The sequence below is a fragment of the Carettochelys insculpta genome, chromosome 1, assembly GCF_033958435.1.
Source record: "Carettochelys insculpta isolate YL-2023 chromosome 1, ASM3395843v1, whole genome shotgun sequence".
Classification (NCBI taxonomy): Eukaryota; Metazoa; Chordata; order Testudines; family Carettochelyidae; genus Carettochelys; species Carettochelys insculpta.
The window spans coordinates 62,302,214-62,318,229 of record NC_134137.1 but is presented as its reverse complement, the minus strand read 5'-3'; the positions used below and the strand labels follow the sequence as shown (position 1 = coordinate 62,318,229).

Sequence of the window (16,016 nt, the reverse complement as noted above, 5' to 3'; positions counted from 1 at the left end):
CCTCCTAGGGCATAGTTTCCCTATGGCATGCCCCTTTGCGGGGGCATGAAGAGATTCCAGGGGGGACATGAGGCAACCCAGCCCCCCCTCATCATTCCTCCCTACCTGAAGAACGAGCTGGCCTTTGCCTCCAGCTCTCAGGCCCTGCCATTTTATGTAGGTGATCTGGCATAGCCACTATAAAAACCAGGCAGCCAGCAAAGACCCGCATGGAGCTAGCTGCCTTCTGCAAAGAGTGAGTGAGTGTGGGTTGGGTAGGGGGAGAGGAAGATGGGATTAGATGAAAGGCTGGGGGTGCCTGGCTCAGGTGAGGGGGATGGGGTAAAAGCAGGGGGCTGGTGGTGCCTGGCTTTCTGGGATGGGAGAGGCTCAGGCAGGTAGCTTACGGGGCTCAGACGGCTGGCTGGCTTGTGGGACTCTCAGTGCTTGGGCAGCGGGCTCTGGCACTGCAGGATTTAGGTGGCTCATGGTGGCTCAGGCTGGCTGGCCAGCCCAGCAGTGTGGGTCTTGGGCAACTGGCCCTGGCAGCATGAGGCTTGGGATGGCAGGAAGGCAGCTGGCCCTGGCAACATGGGAATTGGGTAGGTGGCTTAGGCAGTGGCCCACAGCTGGTGGGCAGGCAGGTGGCTGGTCCCAGCAGGGTGGAGCTCAGGCAGGTGACTGGCTGGCCCTGACAGTATGGGGCTCAGGTGGGCAGCTCTGGCAGCACAGGTCTCAGGTGGCTGTTGCAGTCAGCTCTGGTGGTCCACAAGGGGTCAAGAAAAATTATTTGTGCTTGTTTTTTATTTTAAACAACATTTATATCATGTTTTTGTGTTTAAATTACAAATTGAATTTTTTGTTAAAGGGGGGTTGGATGATGGCAAAGAGGAAGCTGGGGAGGCGTGAGAATCTCTCAGAACTCAAGCGGGGGGGGGGGGGGTGTTGTCCTAGTGGGCCTTTGCTTTGGGTAGGAGCTGCCCCATCCCGAAGCCTGTCATGTGAGGGCAGTGCTCTGCAGGCTAGCCCCAGCCTCCAGCTGCCTCCCCCTGAACTGGTGGGGAGGAGGAAACAGTCTTTCCGGGGTTAGGTCCAGCCTCCAGTGGCGCACTCCATCCTGCAGCCTGTTTGGTGAGGCACTCCAGCTGCCTGCCAGTCTCTGGGGGCTACTCTCCCCACCTCCAATGCCCCTGTGGCCTACAGGCTTTTGGGAGGGAAGGAGGAGACCAGGCTCCGGGGGCTGCCCCTTCTTCCTGGGGGCCCTACCCCTATGGCCTGAAGGCTGTTGGTGGAGGCAAGGCTCTGGAGACTGCTCCAGCTGGCTCCCTCTCACCTGCAGCCTGCCGGCTGTCAGAGTGGGGGGCGAATTCCAAGATGGCAACCCCCCTCCAACCGTCCCCTGCAGCCTGCAGGCTGTCTGGGTGGGGAGCAAGGTTCTGGGGCAGCCCTGCTCTGCAACGGTCCCTCTCCAGCCTGCAGTCTATCTGGCAAGATGTCAGGCTCCGGGGTGCCCCGAAGTGTGCAGACTGCATGTGGAGGCAGGATCTGGGGTGCTGCCTCCCTCCGGCTGGCCCTCCACAATCTGCAAACTGTCAGGGGGCGGGGGGCTTTGGTGGGATGCCCCCTCCAGCTGCCCTCCACAGTCTGCAGGCTGTCTGGTGGGGGGCAGACTCTGGGGTCAGCTCTCCTTCCAACAGAGCCCCCAGGAACCCCCTTTGTGGCCAGTTAGCTCTCCACAGGGGGAGGAAGGCTCTGGGATTGGGGCAAGAGAGCTACTTACCCAGTCTTTGTGGCAGGCAAGATGGTGGAGCCATCGCCCTGCTAGCCTCTCTCTCAGTGCTGCAGCTGCCCTTAGTAGCCACTCTCAGCATCATGTCAACTGTCTGTGCCCCTCCCTTTCAGCTCCCTGCTCCTCCTGCCCCCTGCCCTTCCATGTTCTGGAAAACCCTGGGATTCAGGCATTTCCCATTTTCCAGGCACAACCAAACCAGGCCTTGGTTTAAGTTAGGGTAAAAGGAAGGGGCATACCACATTTTGTGGTTGTAGTGCTTATGGTTTAAGACCAAGGTGTCCAATACACGCCCCGTTTGCCCCTCCAACTGCTCCATGTACACACCCCATGATGGGACAAATGTGTGGTGGCAGTGGCGGAGGCAGCTCCTCCAGCCCTGGTGGGCTCCACCCACAGAGTGGCTCATGGGGTGGGGAGGGCCTGTGGCAATTAGTTAAATTTCTCTTTTTCAGAGGAAGAGGTAGTAATTTAAAAAAAAAAAAAAATCTGTTAGTTTCAGGGATCACAAGGCTTATCTGCTTTTTCCCCCCCAAAATGAATTAAAATCCATGTGTCTTTTGAGCATAGACTGTGCTAAATAGTTACTTTTTCCACTATAATTCCAACAGGATTTTGTACCACTAGACAGGTAACCTCTCCATCCTAGATGGAGTCCAGTGAATTCTAGAAGTAAAGGCCAATAGTTACAACCATGGGAGGGGTTTTGGTTACTCTGATTTCCAAATGCCCAATCCTGAGGCACCCCAAATTACTGTTCACTTTTTAAAATCTGGAGCTCTTTTTTCACCGCGTATCAGCTACACACTTTGATGAGGGTCTGTCTTTAATTCAGGACTACCTGTAAAAAAAAAAAAAATTGAAGGCACTGAGGTATTAGCATTTCCAGAGTAGACATGGAACCTTAGTGAATTTCTTTGTAGTGCTATTACATACAAGCTTACCACAACAGCATCTTAATGGCACCAAAGAACTGCCCAGTGAAAGGAAAGTGCCATTACTTTTCACTTCACTCTACCATTGATAGGAGCAGGGCAAATGCACACTCCTCTTTCCCCGCCTTTACCTACTATGCCCTCCACACAAAAAGCAAGCCTTGGGTAGAGCACAGATTATGCATTTTAAAATCTGTGTTAGACTTCCTCTTTCTTGCTGTTGTTTGTTTCCAACAACAGTTTTGGGCAGAGACTGCCTTCACACAAAGTAAGGGCAGAAGGGACTAGGCAGAGCATGTGGTTAAGTGAGGGGCAAACTGGGCTAGGGAGTGGGCCATAAGAATGCCTCCTGCCTCTATCTCAGTGTCATAACCAACATGGCTTCCTGGGACAGAGTAGTTTTGCTAACTGTGTTTGCATATCTAGAATTTCAGGGTGTGACAAATGAACCACAGCAGCACTTTATTTAGATGCAGAGGGAGCACACAGCTCTCACAGTCAAGGTTGTGTGCTATCAACGTGCACTTTACATACCCTTGCTTTAAGTTCATGTCACTTCTGTAATACCGAGAGGTGGAAAAAAAAACAATGCGGCTGAAAGTCAGCAGAATCTGGCAATCCTGTGCATGAGCAACGGTAAACAAAATGTCTTATCAGTCACACATGGAACCCCAACGGGCAGTTGTCTGCCACTGATGTAGTCGACCATCAGTCTGAGCACCAATACCAGCCAGCACCTTCTCACTAAACCCAAAAAAGGAAACAAAACCAAGGAGACTCTCAGGAATCTAGACTATTAAGTGTCTCAAACACAACAAGGAAAAGAAACACACAAGTGTTCAAAGCCCCTACGTAAGTTGGGGAAACAATTAGTGAAATATGTTGAGATACCCTTGCTGCTTCAGAAGTAGTCACTTAAAAAAAAAAAAAAAAAAAAAAATCACCCAGAATACTCTGGGGAAAAGAACACCTCTTCCTGACCCTGCGTGTGGCCAGCTGAAGCATGAGCTTTAAGAACATAAGATTTAGAACATAAGAATAAGAACATAAGAATAGCCATACTGGGTCAGACTAAAGGTCCATCCAGCCCAGTAGCCTCTCTGCCGACAGTGGCCAGTGCCAGGTGCTCCAGAGAAGGGGGACCGAAGAAGACAATGATCAAGCGATTTGTTTCCTGCCATCCATCTCCAGCCTTTGACAATCAGAGGCCAGGGACACCATTCCTACCCTTGGCTAATAGCCTTTAATGGACCTAACCTCCATGAATTTATCTCGCTCTTTCTTAAATTCTGTTATAGTCCTAGCCTTCACAGTCTCCTCTGGCAAGGAGTTCCACAGGTTAACTATGTGCTGAGTGAAGAAGAACTTTATTAGTTTTAAACCTGCTACCCATTAATTTCATTTGGTGTCCTCTAGTTCTTGTATTATAGGCACAAGTAAATAACTTCTCCTTATTCACTCTCTCCACACCTGCCATAATTTTATATACCTCTATCACGTCCCCCCTCAGCCTTCTCTTTTCTAAGCTGAAAAGTCCCAATCTTTTTAGCCTCTCCTCACCACGGGGCCTGTTTCAAGCCCCTAATTGTTCTAGTTGCCCTTTTCTGAACCTTTTCCTACGCCAGGATGTCTTTTTTTAGGTGAGGAGACCACATCTGTGCACAGTATTCAAGATGTGGGCGTATCAGATTTATATAGGGGCAGTAAGATACTCCTTGTCTTATTTTCTATCCCATTTTTAAATAATACCTAACACCCTATTTGCCTTTTTGACTGCCTCTGCACACTGTGTGGATGTTTTCAAGGAACTATCCACGATAACTCCAAGATCTTTCCTGATTAGTTATAGCTAAATTAGCCCCCCATCATATTGTAAGTATAGTTGGGGTTATTTTTTCCAATGTGCATTACCTTATACTTATCCACATGAAATTTCATTTGCCATTTTGTTGCCCAGTCACTCAGTTTAATGAGATCGTTTTGAAGTTTTTCCACAGTCTGCCTTTGTCTTGACTATTTTGAACAGTTTAGTGTCATCTGCAAACTTTGCCACCTCACTATTCACCACTTCTCCAGATCATTTATGAATAAACTGAACAGGATTGGTCTTAGGACTGACCCTTGGGGAACGCCACTAGTTACTCCTCTCCATTCAGAAAATCTACCATTTATGCCTACCCTCTATTTCCTGTCTTAACCAGTTCTCAGACCATGAAAGGACCTTCCCTCTTACGCCATGACAACTTAAATTACATAAGAGCCTTTGATGAAGTACCTTGTCAAAGGCTTTCTGGAAATCTAAATATACTATATCCACTGGAACTCCCCTGTCTGCATGTTTGTTAACCCCTTCAAAGAACTCGAACAGATTAGTAAAACATGATTTCCCCCTGCAGAAACCATGTTGACTTTTGCCCATCAAATTATGTTTTTCTACGTGCCTGACAATTTTATTCTTTATTATAGTTTCAACTAGTTTGCCCGGAACTGACATTAAGCTTACCAGAATAAGGTTCCGATGAAACCAGGTTAGCACGTGACCAGTTTCATTCTCATTGGAACTCAGACATGCATAAACTGTTGTCTATAGCATGATTTGAACCTAGGACACCTTTGTCATGGTCAAGGATGGTACCATATCTCCACAGGTTCACAGCATTGGTTATGGGAAAGGAATATATGTAGGTCAGCTGAATTGATTGCTTTCCCCAGTTAAACTTACCAGTCTGCAATTGCCAGGGTCACCTCTAGAGCCCTTTTTAAACATGGGTGTCACATCAGCTATCTTCCAGTCATTAGGCACGGAAGCTGATCCAAAGGACAGGTTACAAACTAGTGTTAATAGCTCTACAATTTCCCATTTGAGTTCTTTCAGAACGCTTGGATGAATGCCATCCAGACCCCGTGATTTGTTAACATTAAAGTTTATCTATTTGTTCCAAAATCTCCTCTAATGACACTTCAATCCGGGACAGTTCCTCAGTTTCATTTCCCACAAAAACAGTGCAGATTTGGGAACCTCCCCAACATCCTCAGCCGTGAAGACTGAAGCAAAGAAAGCATTTAGTCTCTCCACAATGGCTTTATCATCCTTGATTGCTCCTTTTGTATTTCCATCTTCGAGGGGACCCTCTGGTTTTTTAGCAGGCTTCCTGCTTCTAATGCATTTAAAAACATTTTGTTATTACTTTTTGAGCTTTTGGCTGGCTGTTACTCAAAATCTTTTTTGGCTTTCCTTATTACAGTTTTACACTTAATTTGGTAGCATTTATATTCCTTTCTATTTATGGCACTAGGATTTGCCTTCCACCTTTTGAAAGATGCCTTTTTATCCCTCGCTGCTTGTTTTACATGGATGTTAAGCCATGGTGGCTCTTTTTTCGGCCTCTTAGTATGTTTTTTAATTTGGGATATACATTTAAGTTGGGCCTCTATTATAGTGTCTTTGAGAAGCTTCCATGCAGCTTGCAGGGTTTTTGTTCTAGTCATTCTGGCTTTTAATTTCTGTTTAACTATCCTCCTCATTTTTGCATCATTCCCCCTTTTGAAATTAAATGCCAGAGAGTGCTGGACTGCTGAGGCGTTCTTCCCACCACAGGAATATCAAATATTATTACATTCTGATCACTATCCCCAAGCGGTCCTGTAATATAGTGACCTCATGGACCAGATCCTGCACTCCACTCAGTACTAAATTGAGAATTGCCCCTCCCCTTGGGGGTTCCTGTACCAGGTGCTCCAAGAAGCAGTCATTAATGGATCAAGAAACCTTATTTCCGCATCTCATCCTGATGTTACATGTACCCAGTCAACATGGGGATAATTGAAATCCCCCATTACTATTGAGTTTTTTATTTTGGAAGCCTCTCTACTTCTCCTTAGCATTTCAACATCACTATCACTGTCCTGATCAGGCAGTCGATAATATATCCCTAATGCTATATTCTTAGTACAGCTTGGAATTACTATCCATAGTGATTCTAGGGAACATTTTGATTAATTTAAAATTCTTATTTCATTTGATACTATGTTATCTTTCACATACAGTGCCACTCCGCCACCCACACGGCCCATTCTACCCTTCCGCTTTATTTTATATCCTGGTATGATTGTCTCCCATACATGGTCTTCATTCCACCAGGTTTCCTATTATGTAAATTTCTTCCTTTAATACAAAGGTACTCTAGTTGACCCATCTTTATTAGTCAGACTTCTAGTATTTGTGTAGAAGCATTTTAAAAAGATTTGCGTCTGGTTATTTGTCTTTCCATCCCAGACATATTAGATTATTTTATATGGGATTGTTTGTCTGATCTAGCCCATTGTTTGATATCTCCCCTCTTCTCTTTTTTACTAGAGTATCTCTAATCAGCGGATTCTCCTCCAAGAGGAGTTTGTCCAATCCACGTGCTCCTCTGCACCAATCAGCTTTCCCCCCGCATCTCTCAGTTTAAAAACTGCTCTAGGACCTTTTTAATGTTTAGTGCCAGCAGTCTGGATCCCCTTTGATTTAGGTGGAGCCCATCCTTCCTATATAGGCTCCCCCTCTCCCAAGAGCATTCCCAGTTCCTAACTAATCTAAACCCCTCCTCCCTATACCATCGTCTCATTCACGCATTGAGACTCTGAAATTCTGCTTGCCTACCTGGCCCTGCACGTGGAACAGGAAGCATTTCTGAGAATGCTACCTTAGAGGTCCTGAACTTCAGACTCTTTCCTAGCAACCTAAATTTGGCCTCCAGGATGTCTCTCCTATCCTTTCCTAGGTCACTGGTACCAACATGTACCACGACCACTGGCTCCTCTTCTATCTAGATGCCTCAAGAGATCTGCAACCTTTGCGCCAGGGAGGCAAGTCACCATACAGTTCTCCCGGTCATCGCAAACCCAGCTATCTACCTTTCTAACAAATGGAATCACCCACTACTAACACCTGCCTTTTCCTAACAACTGGCGTTCCCTTCCTGGGAGAGGTATCCTCAGTGTGAGAGAATACCATAACATCCTTTGGAAGGAGGGTCCCAACTATGGGATGGTTTCCCTGAGTTTCCAATGGCTGCTCTCTTCCCCTGAGCCCTTCATCCTCCTTAAGAGCACTAGGGCTCTCAGACTGCAGGTGGGACAGTACTACAGTGTCCTAAAAACTCTCATCCACATACCTCTCTGCCTCCCCAAGCTCCTCCAGTTCAGCCACTCTGGCCTCCAGAGCCCAAACTTGGTGTCTGAGGGTCAGGAGCTCCTTGCAATGAGCGCACACATACACCTATCCACAGGGCAGGTAGTCATACATGTTACACTCGATGCAACAAACAGGATAGCCCCCACTCTGCTGCTGGGCTTCTGCCTGCATTTTCTCTATTGAATAATCTGAATACAAATGGAGTTTTTATTTAAAGGTTTGGCATATATGTTATATGGCAGAAGGAAATTACACCCTCTAACCTCCCCCTCTAAACTTCCTCCAGTTTGCAATCACGTGTTCACAAGGTCCCTGGTCGCTATCTAGCAGGATAACCATAAACAAGCTCTGGGACAATTGAGGCCTTACCTCCCACCACCAGAGGCAGCTCCATCGTGGAATTGCACTCATACATTTTCCAGTTCTCTCTTAAAACTAATTGCTCCCCATCTGTGCCACACACATTTCCCATTGGGAAGCAGTCCCAGAAGCTCACCCCTTGATGGTTACAAAAGTTCTAATTTTCTTTGAGCACATACTATTCTCAGTCACACAACATAAAGAAAACAAATTGTGAAAAACCTTGAATAAAGACCAAGCTGGTAGCAACTGAAAACCACCGCCACCTGAAGGCTTTTTGGTGACCATAGTTTGGTAGCCTCCCACAAGTTCCTTATGAGGATAGGTTAACTTCATAAACAGCATCACCACAATAGACACAAATTTCTACCCTTACTAGCAGTCTGTGAAAAGAAAAAAAATAACCAGCTCTTTAAACCAAATAACTTTCAGACACACAGAGGTGGTTCCTCCGGTGTAGAAATGAGGTGCATTGCAGGGTTGTATGGAAAATAATGTACTTTCGCTGCCCGAGGTTGTAACCGTTAGATAAAACACACATTTCCGTCTCCATAGCTTGAAAGTCCAACACGTTTTATGTTCTCTACATTTACAAAAATATTTCAATAACCACATTGAAACTGACACTTGGCATTGTGAAAGAACATTTTGCTTTTGTTTTATTTTAGCAAAAAAAATAGCAAAAATAGTGAAAAGCTGTTTTTAAAGCAACCTTTCCCAGATGCTTGGCTGTGCTTATTAAAATTAGAAAGAAAAGCTTTTCTATGGTAGTAGGCGTGGGAGGAGCAGGTGTGCTTCATTCTCAGTGAGAAATTCTTCTGCTCTCTTATATTCTTTCAAACTATCTTGTCAATCCCTTGACAGCCCCATGCTAATACATGCACAAAAAAGGAAAAAACAACACACATTTTAGTACTCAAACTCAAGCATTCATGAAGTCAAGAGACTTGAGCCTGGTCTACACTATGAGATTACTCAATTTAAAGGGTCTAAGTTCAATTTTATAAACTATGCGTCTGCATCGAGCGTTCAACAGGTCTATTTTAAGGAGCTCCGAGGTAGACTTTTGTAATGCTAGCTTCCCCCTGAAGTAACTCGAGAAGTTGAATTTGCAAAGCTGAACTGTACAAATGGAGACAGCAGCACTACTAAAACCCATTTTAATTTAGCCTTTAAAAACTGTTGCACAGTTCCCCTCAAAGTGTCCTTTCCCATCATTGTTCCACTCCTGCTGCTCTGCAAGTGAGCCAGAAGTAGGTGACAGAAACAATGTTCATCAGCCTGGGGATTTTCTTTAGATTTCCTTTCCTCTCTGGTCAGCCTGGCAAACAGGCTTGTAGATCAAATCTCTGTAGCACACCTAGCACAGCTTATAGCTATGACTTCCCAGGATTGCAAAAGGACCCCAGCATAAAGCCATCAGATCTGGGACCTCATTTCAGTGTGGGGTGAAGAAGCTATTTTCATCCAGCTCAAATCCAGCAAAAGGAATGCTGGTATTTACGCAAACATTTCACGAAGCATGACTGAGAAAGGTTACAGCAGGGACACTCAGCAGTGCCGCATGAAGATCAAGGAGCTGAGGCAGAGCTGCCAGAAATGCAAGACAGCCAATGGCCAGTCAAGAGCATCTCCCCAGAAATGCTGATAGTACGAGCAGCTTCACACTATTCTGGGGTCAGACACAACCTCTTCCCCCCAAAAGTCGCATTAATTCCCATGTTCTGTGGGCAGGATGATGAAGCATGACACAATGTGGAAGGGATAGACGACAGTGGGTTCCATTCCAGCATAGAATTAGATCCCCTTAACTCAGGAGGAGGATTCATAGGCCAACCTGTATCCTGGAGAGGGCACTTCTGGCAAGTATGCTTTTTTCTACTGACGTATGTTGCAATCATGAGGTGGAAGGTCTATGCCCCTTTCCCTTAGATCAGCTTGTTAATGTGTGAGGATGGAGCACTGATCCTGTTCAGATGTCTGACTGAAGGTCTCAGACAGGCATTTTTGGATTCTCCTCACAAGATTTTTGGGAAGACTTAATTTGTTCCTGCATCCATGGTAAGACACCTTACAGCACCAAGCCACAGGTAAGTGATCTGGAAGGAAGGCCCCACAGAGCAGCGCACAGGTACTTCACTAGAAATAATTAAAAGAATGACTGAATAATCGTACTTTTCACTTACAGTGCATGCCTTCCCTGAGAGCGCCAGAACTTTTACAATCATTAAGCCAGCTATTACATGTGTGACGCATGTAAGTAACAACTACCTCCATTATCACAATGGAGGAACTGAGGCACAGAATGATTAAATGACTCAAAGATCAAAGAATCATTTAATGGGAAAAATCAGGAATAAAACCAAGATTTATTGGTTTCTAATTCTGTGCTGTATTAACCGCAAAACCAAAACCCCTAATGTTATACGCTACCGCAGGCCTCTCGTAAACATATCAATCTAGACTTAGGGCAGGTCTGCACTTTGGGAGAAAGTCGAAGTAAGAGACACAATTCTAGCTACACGAATTGCATAGCTGAAGTCAAGGTACCATAAGCTGAATGTCTGCAGCATCCCCAACAGTGGGACACCAACAAGAGACAGGCTGCTTCTACACTCTCTCCCCCCATCGGAGGTGGCACGGTAATGAGGCAATTCAAAGCAGGCTAATGAAGTGCTGACATGTATATTCAGTGCCTCATTAGCATAATAGCAGCCACATGAATTTCAAAGTGAAGACTTGGAATTGCAGATTGACAGCATATATGGGGGCAGCTTTGAAATAAGATTGGAGTAAGGGAATGTTGAAGTGGGGTGCTTATTTCGAAGCTGCCCCCATCTACACTGTCAATCTGCAGTTTGAAGTTCGAGTGGCTATTATGCTAATGAGGCACTGAATATGCATGTAAGTGCCTCATTAGCCTGCTTTGAATTGTCCCATTATAATGTCACCTCTGACAGGAGAGTGAGAATGTAGAAGCAGCCACGCTCTTATCAACTTCTCTTACTCCTTGCGACCCCATGCAGTATCAGCATCAATGGAAGAACAACAAGCTGTTGATTTAGCGCATCGCTACTAAGCACACTAAATCAACCTCCAGATCAATCATCTCTGGTTAAGTGTAGACAAGGCCTTCGGGGTGGATTAGAACGACATCCATAGGAACAAGAGCCTAACTTGCTCTTCCACTCACTTTTCCTCCACTCCCTGCCCCCCCCCCCCGGCATTCTGAGAAGTAGACCTCTACTAATTTTGGAGATATGCATGAAGAAGTTTGCAGAAGGTAAAAATTCGTTTTTTGTCTTAGCAAATCAGATGGATAAAGTTTACCAGACTTATTTTCATGTGATTCTTAAATGTGGGGAGGGGGTTGGAGAAGATCCGACTATTTGTACAGATCTGAGTTAATGTTCCCACAGCTCAGAATAGATATGCCATTGCTAATCCAATTAATCTAAAATAGCATGTAACACAAAAACCACCACTCAACCCACATCCACCAAATAACAAAACCCAACAGCTTCAACGGGAAGCTTAGAGCCAACTTGTCAGGGTGAATGTTAAAACAAGGCAAAGAAAGAACATGGACAGGCCACCACCCCTTTCTAGCTCTTGATTGAAGATGCTCTTACAATAGGCCACAGAAAACTCTCTCAGCCCAGGTGATATTCCTGTGAATAAATTGGAAGGTACAGAACCCATTCAGCCAGTTTACACTGTACATCACTCTGGTGAACAAAATGTTTAGTGCAGTGGTTCCCAACCCATTTGTGATGGCAACTCATTTTGACAATGACAAGTAGACTTTGTGACCCATGACAATTCAGACAAGGGGGAGGTTCTCCTCTGGGAAAATAATTTTACAAATTTTGACTTGCCCCTGCCCCCAGGCTTAAATCCCTCACAGCCCCAAAATGCCCCCCCCCCTGACTTTAAATCTCTGGCAGCCCCAAAACACCTCCCACCTACTTCACATGAAGGCCACTGCTGTCTCCCACTGCTCCTTTGCCAGGCAACCGCTACTGCCTCCTCTGCATGGCTCCCCCCAACCATCCTACTCCCTTTCCCCACCTGCAGCGCTGACAGTTCCCTGCCCAGCTGTGCTGAAATGGGGTTCAATTTAATTGGTTTAATGGCCAGATCCCTCCTGCTGGCTGTTAAATCAATTAAATTGAGTTCCGTTCCAGCAGGGCAGGGACAGGAGCCAGAGGAGTGAGTGGCAGCAGCTGCAAATGGCTCCTTAAAGAGCCACATATGGCTCGGAGCCACCCAGACAACGACCCTTAGAAAAATCTAATGGCGACCCATGTTTGGGTCCTGACCCATAGGTTGGGAATCCCTGATTTACCATGATTAAAGCTCTTTGATATAAACAAATCTGATTCCTTTTCATGTCATAGGCTCCCTCCCTGAGCTCCTTTATTTCTTTATCATAGTCCTTCTTAAGACCCCAGTACATCAAAACTTACAAAGATAATGAAAGAGGGAGAGACAATGGAAGTGAGGCAATACAGTTTAATGAATCAACATCTAGTGGTGAAAAGACACAAGCTAGAAGAAGCGCTCTGTTTTATCTTGAAAGCGTGGCTCTTTCATCAATAAAAGCTGGCCTAATAAGAGACTGGGTCTTTAATACCAGGGACCAACATGATTTCAACACCACTGCAAACACAGCAGTTAAGTAGACAGCAATTTTATTTAAAGCATCAGAGGGGAACTGTGTTAGGCTGTAGCCACAAAAACAATGAGGAGTCCTGCGACATCTTAAAAATTAACAGAGTTGCTTGTGCATAAGCCTTTGTGGGGAAAACCCACCTCATGAAATCCATAGAGTGGAAGTTACAGGGGCAGGAATAAATATACCAGCACAGTAGAAGAAGGGAGTTACCATATCAAATGGAGGACCAGTGCTAATGAGCCTAACTCAGTCAGGGTAGATGTGGCCCACTCCCAACAGTTAACAAGGGGATGTGAATACCAAAAGAGGGAACATTGCTTTTGTAGCGAGCCAGCCATTCCTAGTCCCTATTAAACACACATCAGTAGTGGCAAGTTTGCAAATGAGTTACCGCTCTGCAGTTTCTCTTTGGAAGTTTTATTTTCTTAATTTTTATTGCTATTGAAGGAGGTCCACTTTTTAATCCTCGAGTGTTCAGGGAGATTGCTCTCCTAACTTGTTTTTGTACGTTATCATTCCTGATGTCTGCTGGGTGTCCAGAACAAAAATCATGAACAGGAGGATGCCAAGCAACTCTCTAACACCTCATTCTATAGGCCACTAACTTCTGATCCCACTGAAGAATACCAACTACACCACCATCTGCGCAAGAAATTTGCTGTGAAAGCAGAGGAACAAATCTACACAGGCACCCCTCTAATGCCCCAACCAGAGGTAATCTACCACCAATATTCATAAGCCTGGAAATCCCAGGATGCCCCATCATCTCAGGCATTGGCACTCTTACTGCAGGAGGCTACGCTGTCACTCTACTCAGATTCTAATATACCACTGGTCCTAACAATCTTCAAGGTACCACCAATTTCCAGAGGAAACTACAGTGAATTAGTGATCTTCCTGAAACAACCATCCTAGCCACTGTGGTTAGAGAAGTGCTTTCTGCCAATACGTCACACAGGGACGGACTACCAGCTGTCAGAAACAATATACCCCATGATGTCATGGCACACCTGGTGGCTGGGCATTGTGACTTTGTCCTCACCTAGAGCTATTTCAGATTGGGACAATTTATACTTTCAGGTACCCTGCAAGGCCCCACACTATGCCAGCATTTTTATGGCTGACTTAGAATAATGCTCTCTCAGCTCTCATCCTCTAGCACCCTTTCTCTGCTTGTGCTCCTTTGCACCTCTTCACCATATGGACCCACAGAAGGAGGTTCTTGAAGAATTCCACTGTGACTTCAACAAATATCCACCCCATCAACCTCAGTCTGGACCAGTCCACACAAGAGATTCATTTCCTGGACACTACAGTACAAATCAGTGTTGGTCACATAAAAATCACCCCCCACTGGAAACCTACTCATCACTGTTCTTACCCAAATGCCTCCAGGTTCCATCCAGAGCGCACACATTTCATTTTCTACAGCCAAGCCCTAAAATACAATCTCCTTTGCTCTAATCCTCAGAGGGGAAAAAAAAAAAAATACCTACAAGATTTTTACTACCATATCCACCTGGGGAAGCAAGGAAACAGATTAATGGAGCCAAATGGATACTCAGAAGTCACATACTGCACGACAGGCTCAACAATGAAAAACAACAGAACACCACTGGCTATCACATACAGCCCCCAGCTAAAACCTCTGCAGCACAATCTATCCTGGAAAACAATCCCTCTCACAGCTCTTGGGAGGCAGGCCAGTCCTCACTTACAGACAGCTCGCCCTCCCCCAAACTTGAAATAAACACTCACCAACAACTACACATCACACCCACAGAAACACTAACTCAGGAACTGATCCCTTCAAAAGCCCCGTTGCCAACTCTGCCCACATATCTGCTCCAGTGACACTATCATAGGTCCTATCCACAATCAGCCACACCTTCCAGGCTGATTCACCTGCATGTCTACTAATCTGACACATGCCATCACTTACCAGTAATACCCTTTTACCATGGGGATTAGCCATACCAAACCAGACAGCCTCTACACTAAGTCAATGGACACAAATCAGACATCAGCAATGGTAACATAAAAAAAAAAAACACCTTAGCAGAATACTTCAGTTTCCCTGGACGCTCAGTAAGATTTAGAAATGACCATCCTTCAACAAAGAGAAAAACTTCAAGAACAGACTTCAAAAAGAGAAACTGGAGAGCTGCAATTGATGTGCAAACTTTCACTACAGAAGCAATTGTCCTTCTCTTGGAATTCACCCCTCTTCCTCAGCTGGTGGGAGTGGGCCACATCCTCCCTGAGTTGTTTTCATTAGCACAGGTCCTCCACTTGATGAGGTAACTCCCTTTTCATGTACTAGTATATTTATGTCTGCCTCTAATTTCCACTCCATGAATCTGATGAAGTGGATTTTTCCCACAAAAGCTTATGTCCAAATATTTTAGTCTTCAGAAGGTGTCACAGGACTCCTCCTAATATTACTTCAGTCATCAGCAGATCCCATCATTATACAGTAACTCAGTTAAGCAGTTTGGTAACAAATACTTCTTTTCTTCCCACAAACACAAGAATGTCAACATGTGATTCATTCAATCCATTCTTCTTATGTTACTGATAAGCAAGTCGGTACCAAAAATGAATGACTGCATACAATTTTATACAAATTCATGCAAGAAAAACCTTGATGTTTTTAGCTTTTTTTTTTTTTTAAAAAGGAAGAATGCAATAAATGCATAATTAGCATGATAAATATCAGCCCAGGCATACAATCCATATCCCATCAATGCTGCTCAACACACTGATGGGAGTGGGGAAGTGAAGATATTTTATTTACCCATGGAAAAAAAATAACTGATCCTAGAGTGAGTAAGTTAACAGAATTTTGCGACTCTGATAAACATGTAGATACTGTATACTGAACACAATAGGGAAAACTACATTTTAAACTCAAGTATCAGAGTTAGTTTGTATCTACAAAAACAACAACAGGAATCCTGTGGCACCTTACAGACTAACAGATATTTGGGAGCATAAACTTTTGCAGGCAATGACCCGCTTTGTCAGATGTGCAAATACAGGCTCCAGAGGAGGGTATACATTTATAGGTTCACGAACAGAAGAGTCCCAATCAAG

General features: G+C 45.0%; 1 protein-coding gene across 4 annotated transcripts in view; it reads right to left on the bottom strand.

Moving 5' to 3' along the window:
* Positions 1–16,016, bottom strand: part of CAB39L (calcium binding protein 39 like) — an 87,343-nt gene that overhangs the window by 56,801 nt on the left and 14,526 nt on the right. The window lies entirely within an intron of this gene.